The sequence below is a fragment of the Dama dama genome, unplaced genomic scaffold, assembly GCF_033118175.1.
Source record: "Dama dama isolate Ldn47 unplaced genomic scaffold, ASM3311817v1 ptg000125l, whole genome shotgun sequence".
NCBI classification, from domain to species: domain Eukaryota; kingdom Metazoa; phylum Chordata; class Mammalia; order Artiodactyla; family Cervidae; genus Dama; species Dama dama.
In genome coordinates, this window is record NW_026870934.1 from 3242283 (window position 1) to 3263807 (window position 21525).

A 21525-nucleotide genomic window follows, 5' to 3' on the forward strand; every position below is an offset into this window, starting at 1 on the left:
ATTAAACGGTCTGAAAAATAGGAGAAGCATGAAGTGTTCTTCAAAACCATGAAGAGCCTGAAAAGGTTTGAAATATATGAAGAGCTTCAAAGGTGTCAAAACTAGGAGGAGCATGAAACAGTCTTAAAAATAGGAGAAGCATGAAGCGGTGTTGAAAAACATGAATAGCCTAAAAAGAAGTGAAAAATATGAAGAGCTTCAAAAGGTATCAAAAATATGAGAAGCATGAAACGAATGAAAAATAGGAGGAGCATGAAACGGTGTTCAAAAACCTGAAGAGCCTGAAAAGGTGTGAAAAATATGAAGAGCTTCAAAAGGTGTCAAAAATATGAGAAGCATGAAACGAATGAAAAATAGGAGGAGAATGAAGAGGTGCTGAAAAACATTAAGAGCTTGAAAAGGTGTGAAATATATGAAGAGTTTCAAAAGGAGTCATAAATATCAGGAGCATGAAACGGTCTGAAAAATAGGAGGAGCATGAAGCGGTGTTTAAAAACATGAAGTCCCTGAAAAGGTGTGAAAAATATGAAGAGCTTCAAAAGATCTCAAATATATGAGGAGCATGTAACGGTCTGAAAAATAGGAGGAGAATGAAGCGGTCCTCAAAAACATGAAGAGCCTGAAAAGTTGTGAAAAATATGAAGAGCTTAAAAAGGTGTCAAAAATATGAGGAGCATGAAACGGTCTGAAAAATAGGAGGAGCATGAAGCTGTAATGAAAAACATGAAGAGCCTGAAAAGGTGTGAAAATATCAAGAGCTTCAAAAGGTGTCAAAAATATGAGGAGCATGAAACGGTCTGAAAAATAGGAGAAACATGAAGCGGTGTGAAAAACATGAAGAGCCTGAAAAGGTGTGAAAAATATGAAGAGCTTCAAAAAGTGTCAAAAATATGAGGAGCATGAAACGGTCTGAAAAATAGGAGGAGCCTGAAGCGATGTGAAAAAGATGAAGAGCCTGAAAAGCTGTGAAATATAAGAAGAGCTTCAAAAGGTGTCAAAAATATGAGGAGCATGAAACGGTCTGAAAAATAGGAGGAGCCTGAAGCATTGCTGAAAAACAAGAAGAGCCTGAAAAGATGTGAAAAACATGAAAAGCTTCAAAAGGTGTCAAAATTATGAGGAGCTTGAAACGGTCTGAAAAATATGAAGGAGCATGAAACGGTTTGAAAAATAGGAGGAGCATGAAACGTGGTGAAAAACATGAAGAGCTTCAAAAGTTGTCAAAAATAGGAAGAGCACGATACTGTCTGAAAAATTAGAGGAGCATGAAACAGTCTGAAAAATAGGAGGAGCATGATACTGTCTGAAAAATAAGAGGAGCACAAAACGGTCTGAAAAATAGGAGGAGCACGAAACTGTTTGAAAAATAGGAGGAGCATGAAACGTTGTTGAAAAACATAAAGAGCATGAAAAGGTGTGAAGAATATGAAGAGCTTCAAAAGGTGTCAAAAATATGAGGAGCATTAAACCTTCTGAAAAATAGGAGGAGCATGAACGGTGTTCAAAAACATGAAGAGCATGAAAAGGTTTGAAAAATTTGAAAAGCTACAAAGCGTGTCAAAAAAATTAGGAGGATGAAACGGTCTGATAAATTGGAGGAGCATGAAGCGGTGTTGAAAAACATGAAGAGCCTGAAAAGGTGTGAAAAATATGAAGAGCTTCAAAAGGTTTTCAAAAATATGAGGAGCATGAAACAGTCTGTAAAATAGGAGGAGCATGAAACAGTTTGGAAAACAGGAGGAGCATGAAACGGTATTGAAAAACATGAAGAGCCTGAATATGTGTGAAAAATATGAATAGCTTCAAAACGAGTAAAAAAATTAAGAGCATGAAACAGTCTGAAAAATAGGAGGAGCATGAATCGGTCTGAAAAATAGGAGGAGCCTGAAACGGTGTGAAAAATAAGGGGAGCATGAAACGGTGTTGAAAAATATGAAGAGCATGAAAAGGAGTGAAAAATATGAAGAGCTTCAAAAGGTGTTAAAAATATGAGGAGTATGAAACGGTCTGAAAAATATGAAGAGCATGAAATTGTCTGCAAAATAGGAGGAGCATGTACGGTGTTGAAAATCGTGAAGAGCTTCAAAAGGTGTCAAAAATATGAGGAGCATGAAATGGTCAGAAAAATATGAGGAGCACGAAACTGTCAGAAAAATAGGAGGAGCATGAAACGTTGTTGAAAAAGATGAAGAGCATTAAAAGATGTGAAAAATATGAAGAGCTTCAAAAAGTGTTAAAAATATGATGAGCATGAAACGGTCTGAAAATGTGAGGAGCACGAAACGTTCTGAAAAATAGGAGGACCATGAAACGGTGTTGAAAAACATGAAGAGCATGAAAAGGTGAGAAAAATATGTAGAGCTTCAAAAGGTGTCAAAAATATGAGGAAGACGAAATGGTCTGAAAAATAGGACGAGCATGAAGCGGTGTTGAAAAACATGAAGAGCCTGACATGGTGTGAAAAATATGAAGAGCTTCAAAAGGTTTCAAAAATATGAGGAGCATGAAACCGTCTAAAAATATGACGAGCATGAAATGGTGTTGAAAAACATGAAGAGCCTCAAAAGGTGTGAAAAATATGAAGAGCTTCAAAAGGTGTCAAAAAAATGAGGAGCATGAAACGGTCTGAAAAATAGGAGGAGCATGAAACGATGTTGAAAAACATGAAGACATGATAAGGTGTGAAAAATATGAAGAGCTTCCAAAGGTGTCAAAAATATGAGGAGCATGAAACGGTCTGAAAAATAGGAGGAGCATGAAGCGGTGTTGAAAAACATGAAGAGATTCAAAATGTGTCAGAAATATGAGGAGCATGAAACGGTCTGAAAAATAGGAGGAGCATGAAACGGTGTTGAAAAACATGAAGAGATTCAAAATGTGTCAGAAATATGAGGAGCATGAAACGGTCTGAAAAATAGGAGGAGCATGAAACGGTGTTGAGAAACATGAAGAGCATGAAGAGGTGTGGAAAATATGAAGAGCTTCAAAAGGTGGCCAAAATTTGAGGAGCATGAAACGGTCTGATACATATGAGGAGCATGAAACGGTCTGCCATATAGGAGGAGCATGAAACGGTGTTGAAAAACATGAAGAGCCTGAAAATTGTGAAAAATATGAAGAGCGTCAAAAGCTGCCAAAAATAGGAGGAGCATGAAACGGTCTGAAAATTATGAAGGAGCATGTAACGGTTTTGAAAAACATGAAGAGCTTCAAAAGGTGTCAAAATTATGAGGAGCATGAAACGGTCTGAAAAATATGAAAGAGCATGAAACGGTTTGACAAATAGGAGGAGCATGAAACGTGGTGAAAAACATGAAGAGCTTCAAAAGGTGTCAAAAATAGGAGGAGCACGATACTGTCTGAAAAATAAGAGGAGCATGAAACAGTCTGAAAAATAGGAGGAGCATGATACTGTCTGAAAAATAAGAGGAGCAGGAAACTGTCTGAAAAATAGGAGGAGCATGAAACGGTCTGAAAAATAGGAGGAGCATGAAACAGTGGAGAAATATATGAAGAGCTTCAAAAGGTGTCAAAAATATGAGGAGCATGAAACGGTCTGAAAAATAGGAGGAGCATGAAGCTGTAATGAAAAACATGAAGAGCCTGAAAAGGTGTGAAAATATGAAGAGCTTCAAAAGGTGTCAAAAATATGAGGAGCATGAAACGGTCTGAAAAATAGGAGAAACATGAAGCGGTGTGAAAAACATGAAGAGCCTGAAAAGGTGTGAAAAATATGAAGAGCTTCAAAAAGTGTCAAAAATATGAGGAGCATGAAACGGTCTGAAAAATAGGAGGAGCCTGAAGCGATGTGAAAAAGATGAAGAGCCTGAAAAGCTGTGAAATATAAGAAGAGCTTCAAAAGGTGTCAAAAATATGAGGAGCATGAAACGGTCTGAAAAATAGGAGGAGCCTGAAGCATTGCTGAAAAACAAGAAGAGCCTGAAAAGATGTGAAAAACATGAAAAGCTTCAAAAGGTGTCAAAATTATGAGGAGCTTGAAACGGTCTGAAAAATATGAAGGAGCATGAAACGGTTTGAAAAATAGGAGGAGCATGAAACGTGGTGAAAAACATGAAGAGCTTCAAAAGTTGACAAAAATAGGAAGAGCACGATACTGTCTGAAAAAGAAGAGGAGCATGAAACAGTCTGAAAAATGGGAGGAGCATGATACTGTCTGAAAAATAAGAGGAGCACAAAATGGTCTGAAAAATAGGGGGAGCACAAAACTGTTTGAAAAATAGGAGGAGCATGAAACGTTGTTGAAAAACATAAAGAGCATGAAAAGGTGTGAAGAATATGAAGAGCTTCAAAAGGTGTCAAAAATATGAGGAGCATTAAACCTTCTGAAAAATAGGAGGAGCATGAACGGTGTTCAAAAACATGAAGAGCATGAAAAGGTTTGAAAAATTTGAAAAACTACAAAGCGTGTCAAAAAAATTAGGAGGATGAAACGGTCTGATAAATTGGAGGAGCATGAAGCGGTGTTGAAAAACATGAAGAGCCTGAAAAGGTGTGAAAAATATGAAGAGCTTCAAAAGGTTTTCAAAAATATGAGGAGCATGAAACAGTCTGTAAAATAGGAGGAGCATGAAACAGTTTGGAAAACAGGAGGAGCATGAAACGGTATTGAAAAACATGAAGAGCCTGAATATGTGTGAAAAATATGAATAGCTTCAAAACGAGTAAAAAAATTAAGAGCATGAAACAGTCTGAAAAATAGGAGGAGCATGAATCGGTCTGAAAAATAGGAGGAGCCTGAAACGGTGTGAAAAATAAGGGGAGCATGAAACGGTGTTGAAAAATATGAAGAGCATGAAAAGGAGTGAAAAATATGAAGAGCTTCAAAAGGTGTTAAAAATATGAGGAGTATGAAACGGTCTGAAAAATATGAAGAGCATGAAATTGTCTGCAAAATAGGAGGAGCATGTACGGTGTTGAAAATCGTGAAGAGCTTCAAAAGGTGTCAAAAATATGAGGAGCATGAAATGGTCAGAAAAATATGAGGAGCACGAAACTGTCAGAAAAATAGGAGGAGCATGAAACGTTGTTGAAAAAGATGAAGAGCATTAAAAGATGTGAAAAATATGAAGAGCTTCAAAAAGTGTTAAAAATATGATGAGCATGAAACGGTCTGAAAATGTGAGGAGCACGAAACGTTCTGAAAAATAGGAGGACCATGAAACGGTGTTGAAAAACATGAAGAGCATGAAAAGGTGAGAAAAATATGTAGAGCTTCAAAAGGTGTCAAAAATATGAGGAAGACGAAATGGTCTGAAAAATAGGACGAGCATGAAGCGGTGTTGAAAAACATGAAGAGCCTGACATGGTGTGAAAAATATGAAGAGCTTCAAAAGGTTTCAAAAATATGAGGAGCATGAAACCGTCTAAAAATATGACGAGCATGAAATGGTGTTGAAAAACATGAAGAGCCTCAAAAGGTGTGAAAAATATGAAGAGCTTCAAAAGGTGTCAAAAAAATGAGGAGCATGAAACGGTCTGAAAAATAGGAGGAGCATGAAACGATGTTGAAAAACATGAAGACATGATAAGGTGTGAAAAATATGAAGAGCTTCCAAAGGTGTCAAAAATATGAGGAGCATGAAACGGTCTGAAAAATAGGAGGAGCATGAAGCGGTGTTGAAAAACATGAAGAGATTCAAAATGTGTCAGAAATATGAGGAGCATGAAACGGTCTGAAAAATAGGAGGAGCATGAAACGGTGTTGAAAAACATGAAGAGATTCAAAATGTGTCAGAAATATGAGGAGCATGAAACGGTCTGAAAAATAGGAGGAGCATGAAACGGTGTTGAGAAACATGAAGAGCATGAAGAGGTGTGGAAAATATGAAGAGCTTCAAAAGGTGGCCAAAATTTGAGGAGCATGAAACGGTCTGATACATATGAGGAGCATGAAACGGTCTGCCATATAGGAGGAGCATGAAACGGTGTTGAAAAACATGAAGAGCCTGAAAATTGTGAAAAATATGAAGAGCGTCAAAAGCTGCCAAAAATAGGAGGAGCATGAAACGGTCTGAAAATTATGAAGGAGCATGTAACGGTTTTGAAAAACATGAAGAGCTTCAAAAGGTGTCAAAATTATGAGGAGCATGAAACGGTCTGAAAAATATGAAAGAGCATGAAACGGTTTGACAAATAGGAGGAGCATGAAACGTGGTGAAAAACATGAAGAGCTTCAAAAGGTGTCAAAAATAGGAGGAGCACGATACTGTCTGAAAAATAAGAGGAGCATGAAACAGTCTGAAAAATAGGAGGAGCATGATACTGTCTGAAAAATAAGAGGAGCAGGAAACTGTCTGAAAAATAGGAGGAGCATGAAACGGTCTGAAAAATAGGAGGAGCATGAAACAGTGGAGAAATATATGAAGAGCTTCAAAAGGTGTCAAAAATATGAGGAGCATGAAACGGTCTGAAAAATAGGAGGAGCATGAAGCTGTAATGAAAAACATGAAGAGCCTGAAAAGGTGTGAAAATATGAAGAGCTTCAAAAGGTGTCAAAAATATGAGGAGCATGAAACGGTCTGAAAAATAGGAGAAACATGAAGCGGTGTGAAAAACATGAAGAGCCTGAAAAGGTGTGAAAAATATGAAGAGCTTCAAAAAGTGTCAAAAATATGAGGAGCATGAAACGGTCTGAAAAATAGGAGGAGCCTGAAGCGATGTGAAAAAGATGAAGAGCCTGAAAAGCTGTGAAATATAAGAAGAGCTTCAAAAGGTGTCAAAAATATGAGGAGCATGAAACGGTCTGAAAAATAGGAGGAGCCTGAAGCATTGCTGAAAAACAAGAAGAGCCTGAAAAGATGTGAAAAACATGAAAAGCTTCAAAAGGTGTCAAAATTATGAGGAGCTTGAAACGGTCTGAAAAATATGAAGGAGCATGAAACGGTTTGAAAAATAGGAGGAGCATGAAACGTGGTGAAAAACATGAAGAGCTTCAAAAGTTGACAAAAATAGGAAGAGCACGATACTGTCTGAAAAAGAAGAGGAGCATGAAACAGTCTGAAAAATGGGAGGAGCATGATACTGTCTGAAAAATAAGAGGAGCACAAAATGGTCTGAAAAATAGGGGGAGCACAAAACTGTTTGAAAAATAGGAGGAGCATGAAACGGTGTTGAAAAACATAAAGAGCATGAAAAGGTGTGAAGAATATGAAGAGCTTCAAAAGGTGTCAAAAATATGAAGAGAAAGAAACGGTCAGAAAAATAGGAGGAGCATGAAACGGTGTTCAAAAACATGAAGAGCATGAAAAGGTGTGAGAAATATGAATAGCTTCAAAATGTGTCAAAAATATGAGGAGCATGAAACGGTCTGAAAAATAGGAGGAGCATGAAAAGGTGTTGAGAACATAAAGAGCCTGAAAAGGTGTGAATAATATGAAGAGCTTCAAAAGGTGTCAAAAATATGAGGAGGATGAAACGGTTTTAAATATAGGAGGAGCATGAAATGGTCTGAAAAATAGGAGGAGCATGAAACAGTCTGAAAAATAGGAGGAGCATGAAATTGTGTTGAAAAACATGAAGGGCCTAAGAGGTGTGTAAAATATGAAGAGCTTCAAAAGGTTTCAATTATACGAGGAGCATGAAACGGTCTGAAAAATATGACGAGCACGAAACTGTCTGAAAAATAGGAGGAGCATGAAACGGTCTGAAAAATAGGAGGAGCATGAAACAGTGGAGAAATATATGAAGAGCTTCAAAAGGTGTCAAAAATATGTGGAGCATGAAACGGTCTGAAAAATCGGAGGAGCATGAAACTATGTTGAAAAACATGAAGAGACTGAAAAGCTGTGAAAAATATGAAGAGCTTCAAAAAGTGTCCAAAATATGAGGTGCATGAAACTGTCTGATAATAGGAGGAGCATGAAACGGTCTGGTAAATAGGCGGAGCATTAAACGGTTTTGAAAAACATGAAGAGCTTCAAAAGGTGTCAAAAATTTGAGGAGGATGAAACGGTCTGAAAAATATGAGGAGCTTGAAACGGTCTGCAAAATAGTAGTAGCATGAAACGGTGTTCAAAAACATGAAGAGCTTCAAAAGTTGTCAAAAATATGAGGAGCATGAAACGGTCTGTAAAATAGGAGGAGCATGAAACGGTGTTGAAAAACCTGAAGAGCATGAAAAGGTGTGAAAAATATGAAGAGCTTCAAAAGTTGTCAAAAATATGAGGAGCATGAAACTGTGTGAAAAATATCATGAGCATGAAACGGTGTTGAAAAACTTGAAGAGCATGAAAAGGTGTGACAAATATGAAGAGCTTCAAAAGGTGTTAAGAACATGAGGACAACGATACGATCTGAAAAATATGAGGAGCATGAAAGGGTGTTGAAAAACATGAAGAGCATGAAAAGGTGTGAAAAATATGAAGAGCTTCAAAGAATGTCAAAACTGAGGAACATGAAACGGTCTGATAAATAGAGGAGCATGAAATGGTCTGAAAAATAGGAGGAGCATGAAACACTCTGAAAAATAGGAGGAGCATGAAACGCTCTGAAAAATAGGAGGAGCATGAAACGGTGTTGAAAAACGTGAAGAGCTTCAAAAGGTTTCAAAAATATGAGGAGCATGAAACGGTCTGAAAAATATGAGGAGAATGAAACAGTCTGCAAAATAGGAGGAGCATGAAATGGTGTTGAAAAATATGAAGAGCTTCAAAAGGTGTCAAAAAATGAGAAGCATGAAACGGTCTGAAAAATAGAAGGAGCATGAAACGATGTTGAAAAACATTAAGAGATTCAAAAGGTGTCAAAAATATGAGGAGCATGAAACGGTCTGAAAAATAGGAGGAGCATCAAACGGTCTGCAAAATAGGAGTAGCATGAAAAGGTGTGAAAAATATGAAGAGCTTCAAAAGGTGTCAAAAATATGAGGAGCATGAAAAGGTCTGAAAAATGGGAGGAGCAGGAAACGGTGTTGAAAAACATGAAGAGCCTGAAAATGTGTAAAAAAAATGAAGAGCTTCAAAAGGTGTAAAGAATATGAGGAGCATGAAACGGTCTGAAATATAGAGGAGCATGAAACGGTGTGGAAAGACATTAAGAGCATGAAAAGTTGTGAAAAATACGAGGAGCATGAAAAGGTGTGAAAAATATAAGGAGCATGAAAAGGTGTGAAAAATACGAGGAGCATGAAAAGGTGTGAAAAATAAGAGGAGCATGAAAAGTTGTGAAAAACACGAGGAGCATGAATAGGTGTGAAAAACATGAAAAGCATGAAACAGTGTGAAAAATACAGGAGCATGAAAAGGTACGAAAAATACGAGGAGCATGGAAAGGTGTGAAAAATTTGAGGAGCATGAAACGGTCTGAAAAATATGAAGAGCATGAAATGGTGTGAAAAACACGAGCAGCATGAAAAGTTGTGGAAAACACGAAGTGCATGTAAATGTGTGAAAAATTCGAAGAGCATGAAAAGGTTTGCAAAATACGAAGAGCATGTAAAGGTGTGAAAAATACGAGGAGCATTAAAGGTGTGAAAATTACGAGGAGCATGAAAAGGTGTGAAAAATAGTAGGAGCATGAAAAGGTCTGAAAAATACGAGGACCATGAAAAGTTGTGAAAAATACGTAGAGCATTAAAAGGTGTGAGAAAAACAAAGAGCATGAAAAGCTCTGTAAAATACGAGGAGCATGAAAAGGTGTGAAAAATACGAGGAGCATATAAAGGTCTAAAAATATGAGGAGTGTGAAACGTTCTAAAAAATGTTAGGAGCATGAAACTGCGTGAAAATAGAAAGAGCATGAAACGGTGTGAAAAACATGAAGACCTTTAAAACGTGTCAGAAATATGAGGACCATGAAAAGATGTGAAAAATATGAGGAGCATGAAACGGTATGAAAAATAGGAGGAGCATGAAAATGTGTCAAAAATATGAAGAGCATGAAAAGTTGTGAAATATATGAGGAGCATGAAAAGGTGTGAAAAATACGAGGAGCACAAAAAGGTCTGAAAGTACGAGGACCATGAAAAGGTCTGAAAAATACGAGGAGCATGAAAAGGTCTATAAAATATGAGGATCATGTAAAGGTCAGAAAAATACGAGGAGCATGAAAAGGTGTGAAAAATATGAGGAGCATGAAAAGGTGTGAAATATATGAGGAGCATGAAAAATTGTAAAAAACACGAAGAGCATGAAAATGTGTGAAAAACACGAAGAGCATGAAAATGTATAAAAATTCGAAGAGCATGAAAAGGTTTGAAAAACACGAAGAGCATGAAAAGGTGGGAACAATACAAGGAGCATGAAAAGGTTTGTAAAATACGAGGAGCATGAAAAGATGTGAAAAATCCGAGGAGCACGAAAAGGTCTGAAATATACGAGGACCATGAAAAGTTCTAAAAAATACGACTGGCATGACAAGGTGGGAAAAATATGAAGAGCATGAAAAGGTGTGAAAAATATGAGGAGCATGAAAAGGTGTGAAAAATACGAAGAGCATGAAAAGGTGTGAAAAATACAAGGAGCATGAAAAGGTGTGAACAATAGTAGGAGCATGAAAAGGTCTGAAAAATACGAGGAGCATGAAAAGGTGTGAAAAAAACAGGAGCATGAAAAGGTCTAAAAAATTTGAGGAGGATGAAATGGTGTGAAAATATGAAGATCATGAAACAGTGTGAAAAATATGAAGACCTTTTAAACGTGTCAAATATATGAGGAGCATGAAAAGATGTGAAAAATATGAGGAGCATTAAAATATGTCAATTATATGAAGAGCATGAAAAGTTGTGAAATATATGAGGAGCATGAAAAGGTGTGAAAAACACGAGGAGTACGAAAAGGTCTGCAAATAAGAGGAGTACGAAAAGGTCTGAAAAATATGAGGAGCATGAAAAGGTGTGAAAACTACAAAGTGCATGAAAATGTGTGAAAAATTCGAAGAGCAGGAAAAGGTTTGAAAAATACGAAGAGCATGTAAAGGTGTGAAAAATACGAAGAGCATGTAAAGGTGTGAAAAATACGGAGAATTAAAGGTGTGAAAAATACGAGGAGCATGAAAAGGTGTGAAAAATGCAATGAGAAAGAAAATGTGCTAAAAATACGAGGAGCATGAAAAGGTGGGAAAAATAGTAGGAGCATGAAAAGGTCTGAAAAATATGAGGAACATGAAAAGGTGTGAAAACTACAAAGAGCATGAAAAGGTGTGAAAAATTCGAAGAGCAGGAAAAGGTTTGAAAAATACGAAGAGCATGTAAAGGTTTGAAAAATACGAAGAGCATGTAAAGATGTGAAAAATACGGAGAATTAAAGGTGTGAAAAATACGAGGAGCATGAAAAGGTGTGAAAAATGCAATGAGAAAGAAAATGTGCTAAAAATACGAGGAGCATGAAAAGGTGGGAAAAATAGTAGGAGCATGAAAAGGTGTGAAAAATATCAAGAGCTTCAAAAGCTGTCAAAAATATAAGGGGCATGAAACGGTCTGAAAAATAGGAGGAGCATGAAACCGTCTGTAAAATAGGAGGAGCATGAAACTGTGTTGAAAAACATTTAGAGCTTCAAAATGTGTCAAAAATATGAGGAGCATGTAACGGTCTGAAAAATATGAGGAGCATGAAACGGTCTGAAAAATAAGAGGAGCATGAAACGATGTTGAGAACATGAAGAGCCTGAAAAGGTGTGAATAATATGAAAAGCTTCAAAAGTTGTCAAAAATATGAGGAGCATGAAACGGTCTCAAAAAAAAAAGAGGAGCATGAAATGGTCTGAAAATATAAGGAGCATGAAATTGTGTTGAAAAACATGCAGGGCCTAAAAGGTGTGAAAAATATGAAGAGCTCCAAACCTGTGAAATATATGAGGAGCATGAAACGGTCTGAAAAATAGGAGGAGCATGAAGTGGTGTTTAAAAACATGAAGAGCCTGAAAAGGTGTGAAATACATGAAGAGCTTCAAAAGCTGTCAAAAATAGGAGGAGCATGAAACGGTCTGAAAAATATGAAGGAGCATGTAACGGTGTTGAAAAACATGAAGAGCTTCAAAAGGTGTCAAAAAATGAGAAGCATGAAACGGTCTGAAAAATAGGAGGAGCATGAAACGATGTTGAAAAACATTAAGAGCTTCAAAAGGTGTCAAAAATATGAGGAGCATGAAAAGGTCTGAAAAATAGGAGGAGCATGAAACGGTCTGCAAAATAGGAGGAATATGAAAAGGTGTGAAAAATATGAAGAGCTTCAAAAGGTATCAAAAATATGAGGAGCATGAAACGGTCTGAAAAATAGGAGGAGCAGGAAACGGTGTGGAAAAACATAAAGTGCATGAAAAGGTGTGAAAAATACGAGGAGCATGAAAAGGTGTGAAAAATATAAGGAGCATGAAAAGATGTGAAAAATACGAGGAGCATGAAAATATGTGAAAAATAAAAGGAGCAAGAAAAGCTGTGAAAAACACGAGGAGCATGAATAGGTGTGAAAAACATGAAAAGCATGAAACAGTGTGAAAAATACAGGAGCATGAAAAGGTACGAAAAATACGAGGAGCATGGAAAGGTGTGAAAAATTTGAGGAGCATGAAACGGTCTGAAAAATATGAAGAGCATGAAATGGTGTGAAAAACATGAGCAGCATGAAAAGTTGTGGAAAACACGAAGTGCATGTAAATGTGTGAAAAATTCGAAGAGCATGAAAAGGTTTGCAAAATACGAAGAGCATGTAAAGGTGTGAAATATACGAGGAGCATTAAAGGTGTGAAAAATACGAGGAGCATGAAAAGGTGTGAAAAATAGTAGGAGCATGAAAAGGTCTGAAAAATATGAGGACCATGAAAAGTTGTGAAAAATACGTAGAGCATTAAAAGGTGTGAGAAAAACAAGGAGCATGAAAAGCTCTGTAAAATACGAGGAGCATGAAAAGGTGTGAAAAATACGAGGAGCATATAAAGGTCTGAAAAATATGAGGAGCATGAAACGGTCTAAAAAATGTGAGGAGCGTGAAACGGTGTGAAAATATAAAGAGCATGAAACGGTGTGAAAAACATGAAGACCTTAAAAACGTGTCAGAAATATGAGGACCATGAAAAGATGTGAAAAATATAAGGAGCATGAAACGGTATGAAAAATAGGAGAAGCATGAAAAGGTGTGAAAAATACGAGGAGCATGAAAAGGTGTGAAATATATGAGGAGCATGAAAAATTGTAAAAAACACGAAGAGCATGAAAATGTGTGAAAAACACGAAGAGCATGAAAATGTATAAAAATTCGAAGAGCATGAAAAGGTTTGAAAAACACGAAGAGCATGAAAAGGTGGGAACAATACAAGGAGCATGAAAAGGTCTGTAAAATACGAGGAGCATGAAAAGATGTGAAAAATCCGAGGAGCACGAAAAGGTCTGAAATATACGAGGACCATGAAAAGTTCTAAAAAATACGACTGGCATGACAAGGTGGGAAAAATATGAAGAGCATGAAAAGGTGTGAAAAATATGAGGAGCATGAAAAGGTGTGAAAAATACGAAGAGCATGAAAAGGTGTGAAAAATACAAGGAGCATGAAAAGGTGTGAACAATAGTAGGAGCATGAAAAGGTCTGAAAAATACGAGGAGCATGAAAAGGTGTGAAAAAAACAGGAGCATGAAAAGGTCTAAAAAATTTGAGGAGGATGAAATGGTGTGAAAATATGAAGATCATGAAACAGTGTGAAAAATATGAAGACCTTTTAAACGTGTCAAATATATGAGGAGCATGAAAAGATGTGAAAAATATGAGGAGCATTAAAATATGTCAATTATATGAAGAGCATGAAAAGTTGTGAAATATATGAGGAGCATGAAAAGGTGTGAAAAACACGAGGAGTACGAAAAGGTCTGCAAATAAGAGGAGTACGAAAAGGTCTGAAAAATATGAGGAGCATGAAAAGGTGTGAAAACTACAAAGTGCATGAAAATGTGTGAAAAATTCGAAGAGCAGGAAAAGGTGGGAAAAATAGTAGGAGCATGAAAAGGTCTGAAAAATATGAGGAACATGAAAAGGTGTGAAAACTACAAAGAGCATGAAAAGGTGTGAAAAATTCGAAGAGCAGGAAAAGGTTTGAAAAATACGAAGAGCATGTAAAGGTTTGAAAAATACGAAGAGCATGTAAAGATGTGAAAAATACGGAGAATTAAAGGTGTGAAAAATACGAGGAGCATGAAAAGGTGTGAAAAATGCAATGAGAAAGAAAATGTGCTAAAAATACGAGGAGCATGAAAAGGTGGGAAAAATAGTAGGAGCATGAAAAGGTGTGAAAAATATCAAGAGCTTCAAAAGCTGTCAAAAATATAAGGGGCATGAAACGGTCTGAAAAATAGGAGGAGCATGAAACCGTCTGTAAAATAGGAGGAGCATGAAACTGTGTTGAAAAACATTTAGAGCTTCAAAATGTGTCAAAAATATGAGGAGCATGTAACGGTCTGAAAAATATGAGGAGCATGAAACGGTCTGAAAAATAAGAGGAGCATGAAACGATGTTGAGAACATGAAGAGCCTGAAAAGGTGTGAATAATATGAAAAGCTTCAAAAGTTGTCAAAAATATGAGGAGCATGAAACGGTCTCAAAAAAAAAGAGGAGCATGAAATGGTCTGAAAATATAAGGAGCATGAAATTGTGTTGAAAAACATGCAGGGCCTAAAAGGTGTGAAAAATATGAAGAGCTCCAAACCTGTGAAATATATGAGGAGCATGAAACGGTCTGAAAAATAGGAGGAGCATGAAGTGGTGTTTAAAAACATGAAGAGCCTGAAAAGGTGTGAAATACATGAAGAGCTTCAAAAGCTGTCAAAAATAGGAGGAGCATGAAACGGTCTGAAAAATATGAAGGAGCATGTAACGGTGTTGAAAAACATGAAGAGCTTCAAAAGGTGTCAAAAAATGAGAAGCATGAAACGGTCTGAAAAATAGGAGGAGCATGAAACGATGTTGAAAAACATTAAGAGCTTCAAAAGGTGTCAAAAATATGAGGAGCATGAAAAGGTCTGAAAAATAGGAGGAGCATGAAACGGTCTGCAAAATAGGAGGAATATGAAAAGGTGTGAAAAATATGAAGAGCTTCAAAAGGTATCAAAAATATGAGGAGCATGAAACGGTCTGAAAAATAGGAGGAGCAGGAAACGGTGTGGAAAAACATAAAGTGCATGAAAAGGTGTGAAAAATACGAGGAGCATGAAAAGGTGTGAAAAATATAAGGAGCATGAAAAGGTGTGAAAAATACGAGGAGCATGAAAATATGTGAAAAATAAAAGGAGCATGAAAAGCTGTGAAAAACACGAGGAGCATGAATAGGTGTGAAAAACATGAAAAGCATGAAACAGTGTGAAAAATACAGGAGCATGAAAAGGTACGAAAAATACGAGGAGCATGGAAAGGTGTGAAAAATTTGAGGAGCATGAAACGGTCTGAAAAATATGAAGAGCATGAAATGGTGTGAAAAACATGAGCAGCATGAAAAGTTGTGGAAAACACGAAGTGCATGTAAATGTGTGAAAAATTCGAAGAGCATGAAAAGGTTTGCAAAATACGAAGAGCATGTAAAGGTGTGAAATATACGAGGAGCATTAAAGGTGTGAAAAATACGAGGAGCATGAAAAGGTGTGAAAAATAGTAGGAGCATGAAAAGGTCTGAAAAATATGAGGACCATGAAAAGTTGTGAAAAATACGTAGAGCATTAAAAGGTGTGAGAAAAACAAGGAGCATGAAAAGCTCTGTAAAATACGAGGAGCATGAAAAGGTGTGAAAAATACGAGGAGCATATAAAGGTCTGAAAAATATGAGGAGCATGAAACGGTCTAAAAAATGTGAGGAGCGTGAAACGGTGTGAAAATATAAAGAGCATGAAACGGTGTGAAAAACATGAAGACCTTAAAAACGTGTCAGAAATATGAGGACCATGAAAAGATGTGAAAAATATAAGGAGCATGAAACGGTATGAAAAATAGGAGAAGCATGAAAAGGTGTGAAAAATACGAGGAGCATGAAAAGGTGTGAAATATATGAGGAGCATGAAAAATTGTAAAAAACACGAAGAGCATGAAAATGTGTGAAAAACACGAAGAGCATGAAAATGTATAAAAATTCGAAGAGCATGAAAAGGTTTGAAAAACACGAAGAGCATGAAAAGGTGGGAACAATACAAGGAGCATGAAAAGGTCTGTAAAATACGAGGAGCATGAAAAGATGTGAAAAATCCGAGGAGCATGTAAAGGTCTGAAATATACGAGGACCATGAAAAGTTCTAAAAAATACGACTGGCATGACAAGGTGGGAAAAATACGAAGAGCATGAAAAGGTGTGAAAAGTACGAAGAGCATGAAAAGGTGTGAAAAATACAAGGAGCATGAAAAGGTGTGAAAAATACGATGAGAAAGAAAATGTGCGAAAAATATGAGAAGCATGAAAAGGTGTGAACAATATTAGGAGCATGAAAAGGTCTGAAAAATAAGAGGAGCATGAAAAGGTGTGAAAAATGCGAGGAGCATGAAAAGGTGTGAAAAAAACAGGAGCATGAAAAGGTCTAAAATATTTGAAGAGCATGAAACGGTGTGAAAATATGAAGATCATGAAACAGTGTGAAAAATATGAAGACCTTTTAAACGTGTCAAAAATAAAAGGAGCATGAAAAGATGGGAAAAATATGAGGAGCATTAAAATATGTCAATAATATGAAGAGCATGAAAAGTTGTGAAATATATGAGGAGCATGAAATGGTGTGAAAAACACGAGGAGTACGAAAATGTCTGCAAATATGAGGAGTATGAAAAGGTCTGAAAATATGAGGAGAATGAAAAGGTGTGAAAACAACGAAGTGCATGAAAATGTGTGAAAAATATGAAGAGCATGAAAAGGTTTGAAAAATACGAAGAGCATTTAAAGGTGTGAAAAATACGAGGAGAATTAAAGGTGTGAAAAATACAAGGAGCATGAAAATGTGTGAAAAATACGATGAGAAAGAAAATGTGCTAAAAATACGAGGCGCATGAAAAGGTGGGAAAAATAGTAGGAGCATGAAAAGGTCTGAAAAATACGAGGAACATGAAATGGTGTGAAAAATATGAAGACCTTTAAAAGGTGTCAAAAATATGAGGAGCATGAAAAGATGTGAAAAATATGAGGAGCATGAAATGGTATGAAAAATATGAGAAGCATGAAATATGTAAAAAATATGAAGAGCATGAAAAGTTGTGAAAAATATGAAGAGCATGAAACGGTGTGTAAAATATGAAGAGCATGAAAAGATGTGAAAATATGAAGAGCATGAAATGGTTTGAAAAGTATGAAGAGCGTGAAAAGTTGTGAAAAATACAAAGAGCATGAAAAGGTTGGAAAAATACAAAGTGCATGAAAAGGTGTGAAAAATACGAGGAGCATGAAACGGTGTGAAAAATACGAGGAGCATGAAAAGTTCTGAAAAACACGAGGAGCATGAAAGGTCTGAAAAATATGTGGAGCATGAAAAGGTGTGAGCAATATGAAGAGCATGAAACGGTGTTAAAAATATGAAGAGCATGAAACGTTGTGAAAAACACGAGCAGCATGAAAAAATGTGGAAAACACGAAGTGCATGAAAATGTGTGAAAAATTCGAAGAGCATGAAAAGGTTTGAAAAATACGAAGAGCATGTAAAGGTGTGAAAAATACGAGGAGCATTAAAGGTGTGAAAAATACGAGGAGCATGAAAAGGTGTGAAAAATACGATGAGAAAGAAAATCTGCTAAAAACACAAGGAGCATGAAAAGGTGGGAAAACTAGTAGGAGCATGAAAAGGTCTGAAAAATACGAGGAACATGAAACGGTGTGAAAATATAAAGAGCATGAAACGGTGTGAAAATATGAAGACCTTTAAAAGGTGTCAAAAATATGAGGAGCATGAAAAGATATGAAAAATATGAGGAGCATGAAATGGTATGAAAAATATGAGGAGCATGAAATATGTAAAAAATATGAAGAGCATGAAAAGTTGTGAAAAATATGAAGAGGATGAAAAGATGTGAAAAATATGAAGCGCATGAAGAGATGTGAAAAATATTTAGAGCATGAAAATATGTGAAAAATATGAAGAGCAAGAAACGGTTTGAAAAGTACGAAGAGCTTGAAAAGGTGTGAAAAATACGAAGAGCATGACTGGTGTGAAATCTACGAAGACCATGAAAAGGTCTGAAAAATTATGAAATGCATGAAAAGTTGTGAAAAATACAAAGAGAATGAAAAGGTTTGAAAAATACGAAGTGCATGAAAAGGTGTGAAAAATACGAGGAGCATGCAATGGTGTGAAAAATGCGAAAGCATGAAATGCTGTGAAAAATACGAAGAGCATGAAAAGGTCTGAAAAACACAAGGAGCATGAAAGGGTGTGAAAAATAAGAGGAGCATGAAAAGGTGTGAAAAATACGAGGAGCATGAAACGGTGTGAAAATATGAAGAGCATGAAACGGTGTTAAAAATATGAGGAGCATGAAACGGTGTGAAAAACACGAGCAGCATGAAAAAATGTGGAAAACACGAAGTGAATGAAAATGTGTGAAAAATTCGAAGAGCATTAAAAGGTTTGAAAAACACGAAGAGCATGTAAAGGTGTGAAAAATACGAGGAGCATTAAAGGTGTGAAAAATACGAGGAGCATGGAAAGGTGTGAAAAATACGATGAGAAAGGAAATGTGAGAAAAATATGAGGAGCATGAAAAGGTAGGAAAAATAGTAGGAGCATGAAAAGGTCTGAAAAATACGAGCAACATGAAACGGTGTGAAAATATAAAGAGCATGAAACGGTGTGAAAAATATGAAGACCTTTAAAAGGTGTCAAAAATATGAGGAGCATGAAAAGATGTGAAAAATATGAGTAGCATGAAATGGTATGAAAAATATGAGGAGCAAAAAAGGTCTGAAAATAGGAGGGGAATGAAAAGGTCTGAAAAATACGAGGAGCATGAAAAGGTCTGAAAAATACCAGGAGCATGAAAAGTTCTGAAAAATATGAGGAGCATGAATAGGTGTCAAAAATACGAGGAGCATGAGAAGGTCTGAAAAATACGTGGAGCATGAAAAGGTGTGAACAATATGAAGAGCATGAAAAAGTGTGAAAAATACAAAGAGCTTGAAAAGGTGTGAAAACACGAAGAACATGAAAAGGTCTCAAAAATATGAGGAGCCTGAAAAGGTGTGAAAAATATAGGGAGCATGAAAAGGTGTTAAAAACATAAGGAGCATGAATAGGTGTGAAAAACACGAAGAGCATGAAAAAGTGTGAAAAATACAAGGAGCATGAAAAGGTCTGAAAAATACGAGGAGAATGAAAAGCTGTGAAAAATACGAGGAGCATGAAAAGGTCTGAAAAATACGAGAAGCATAAAAGTTCTGAAAAACACGAGGAGCATGAAAAGGTCTAAAAAATACTTGGAGCATGAAAAGATGTGAACAATATGAAGAGCACGAAAAAGTGTGAAAAATACAAAGAGCTTGAAAAGGTGTGAAAACACGAACAGCATGAAAAGGTCTCAAAAATATGAGGAACCTGAAAAGGTGTGAATAATCCGAGAAGAACGCAAAGGTCTGAAATATACGAGGACCATGTAAAGGTCTGAAAAATACGAGAGGCATGAAAAGATCTGAAAAAAACGAGGAGCATGAAAAGGTCTGAAAAATACGAGGAGCATGAAAAGGTCTGGAAAACAGGAGGAGTATAAAAAGGTGTGAAAAATACGAAGAGCATGAAAAGTTCTCAAAAATATGAGGAGCCTGTAAACATGTGAAAAATACGAGGATCCTGAAAAGGTGTGAAAAATACGAGGAGTATGAAAAGGTGTGAAAAATATAAGGAGCATGAAAAGGTGTGAAAAATAGGAGGAGCATGAAAAGGTGTGAAAAATATAAGGAGCATAAAAAGGTCTGGAAAACACGAGGAGCATGAAAAGTTGTGAAAAATACAAAGAGCATGAAAAGGTCTCAAAAATATAAGGAGCCTGAAAAGGTGTCAAAAATACGAGGAGCAGGAAAAGGTCTGAAAAATACGAGGAGCATGAAAAGGTCTGGAAAACAGGAGGAGCATAAAAAGATGTGAAAAATACGAAGAGCATGAAAAGGTCTCAAAAATATAAGGAGCCTGAAAAGGTGTGAAAAATATAAGGAGCATGAAAAGGTGTGAAAAATATAAGGAGCATGAAAAGGTGTGAAAAATACGAGGAGCATGAAAAGATGTGAAAAAAAAGAGGAGCATGAAAAGCTGTGAAAAACACGAGGAGCATGAATAGGTGTGAAAAACATGAAGAGCAGGAAACAGTGTGAAAAATACAGGAGCATGAAAAAGTTTGAAAAATACGAGAAGCATGGAAAGGTGTGAAAAATTTGAGGAGCATGAAACGGTCTGAAAAATATGAAGAGCATGAAATGGTGTGAAAAACACGAGCAGCATGAAAAGTTGTGGAAAACACGAAGTGCATGTAAATGTGTGAAAAATTTGAAGAGCATGAAAAGGTTTGCAAAATACGAAGAGCATGTAAAGGTGTGAAATATACGAGGAGCATTAAAGGTGTGAAAAATACGAGGAGCATGAAAAGGTGTGAAAAATAGTAGGAGCATGAAAAGGTCTGAAAAATACGAGGACCATGAAAAGTTGTGAAAAATACGTAGAGCATTAAAAGGTGTGAGAAAAACAAGGAGCATGAAAAGCTCTGTAAAATACGAGGAGCATGAAAAGGTGTGAAAAATACGATGAGAAAGAAAATGTGCGAAAATACGAGGAGCATGAAAAGGTGTGAAAAATAATAGGAGCATGAAAAGGTGTGAAAAATAGGAGGAGCATATAAATGTCTGAAAAATATGAGGAGCATGAAACGGTCTAAATAATGTGAGGAGCATGAAACGGTGTGAAAATATAAAGAGCATGAAATGGTGTGAAAAACATGAAGACCTTAAAAACATGTCAGAAATATGAGGACCATGAAAAGATATGAAAAATATGAGGAGCATGAAACGGTATGAAAAATAGGAGGAGCATGAACATGTGTCAAAAATATGAAGAGCATGAAAAGTTGTGAAATATGTGAGGAGCATGAAAAGGTGTGAAAAATACATGGAGCATGAAAAGGTGTGAAAAATACGAGGAGCACGAAAAGGTTTGAAAGAACGAGGACCATGAAAAGGTCTGAAAAATGCGTGGAGCATGAAAAGGTCTATAAAATATGAGGAGCATGTAAAGGTCAGAAAAATACGAGGAGCATGAAAAGGTGTGAAAAATACGAGGAGCATGAAAAGGTGTGAAATATATGAGGAGCATGAAAAAGTGTAAAAAACACGAATAACATGAAAATGTGTGAAAAACACGAAGAGCATGAAAATGTATAAAAATTCGAAGAGCATGAAAAGGTTTGAAAAACACAAAGAGCATGAAAAGGTGGGAACAATACGAGGAGCATGAAAAGGTCTGTAAAATACGAGGAGCATGAAAAGATGTGAAAAATCCGAGGAGCACGAAAAGGTCTGAAATATACCAGGACCATGAAAAGTTCTAAAAAATACGACTGGCATGAAAAGGTGTGAAAAATACGATG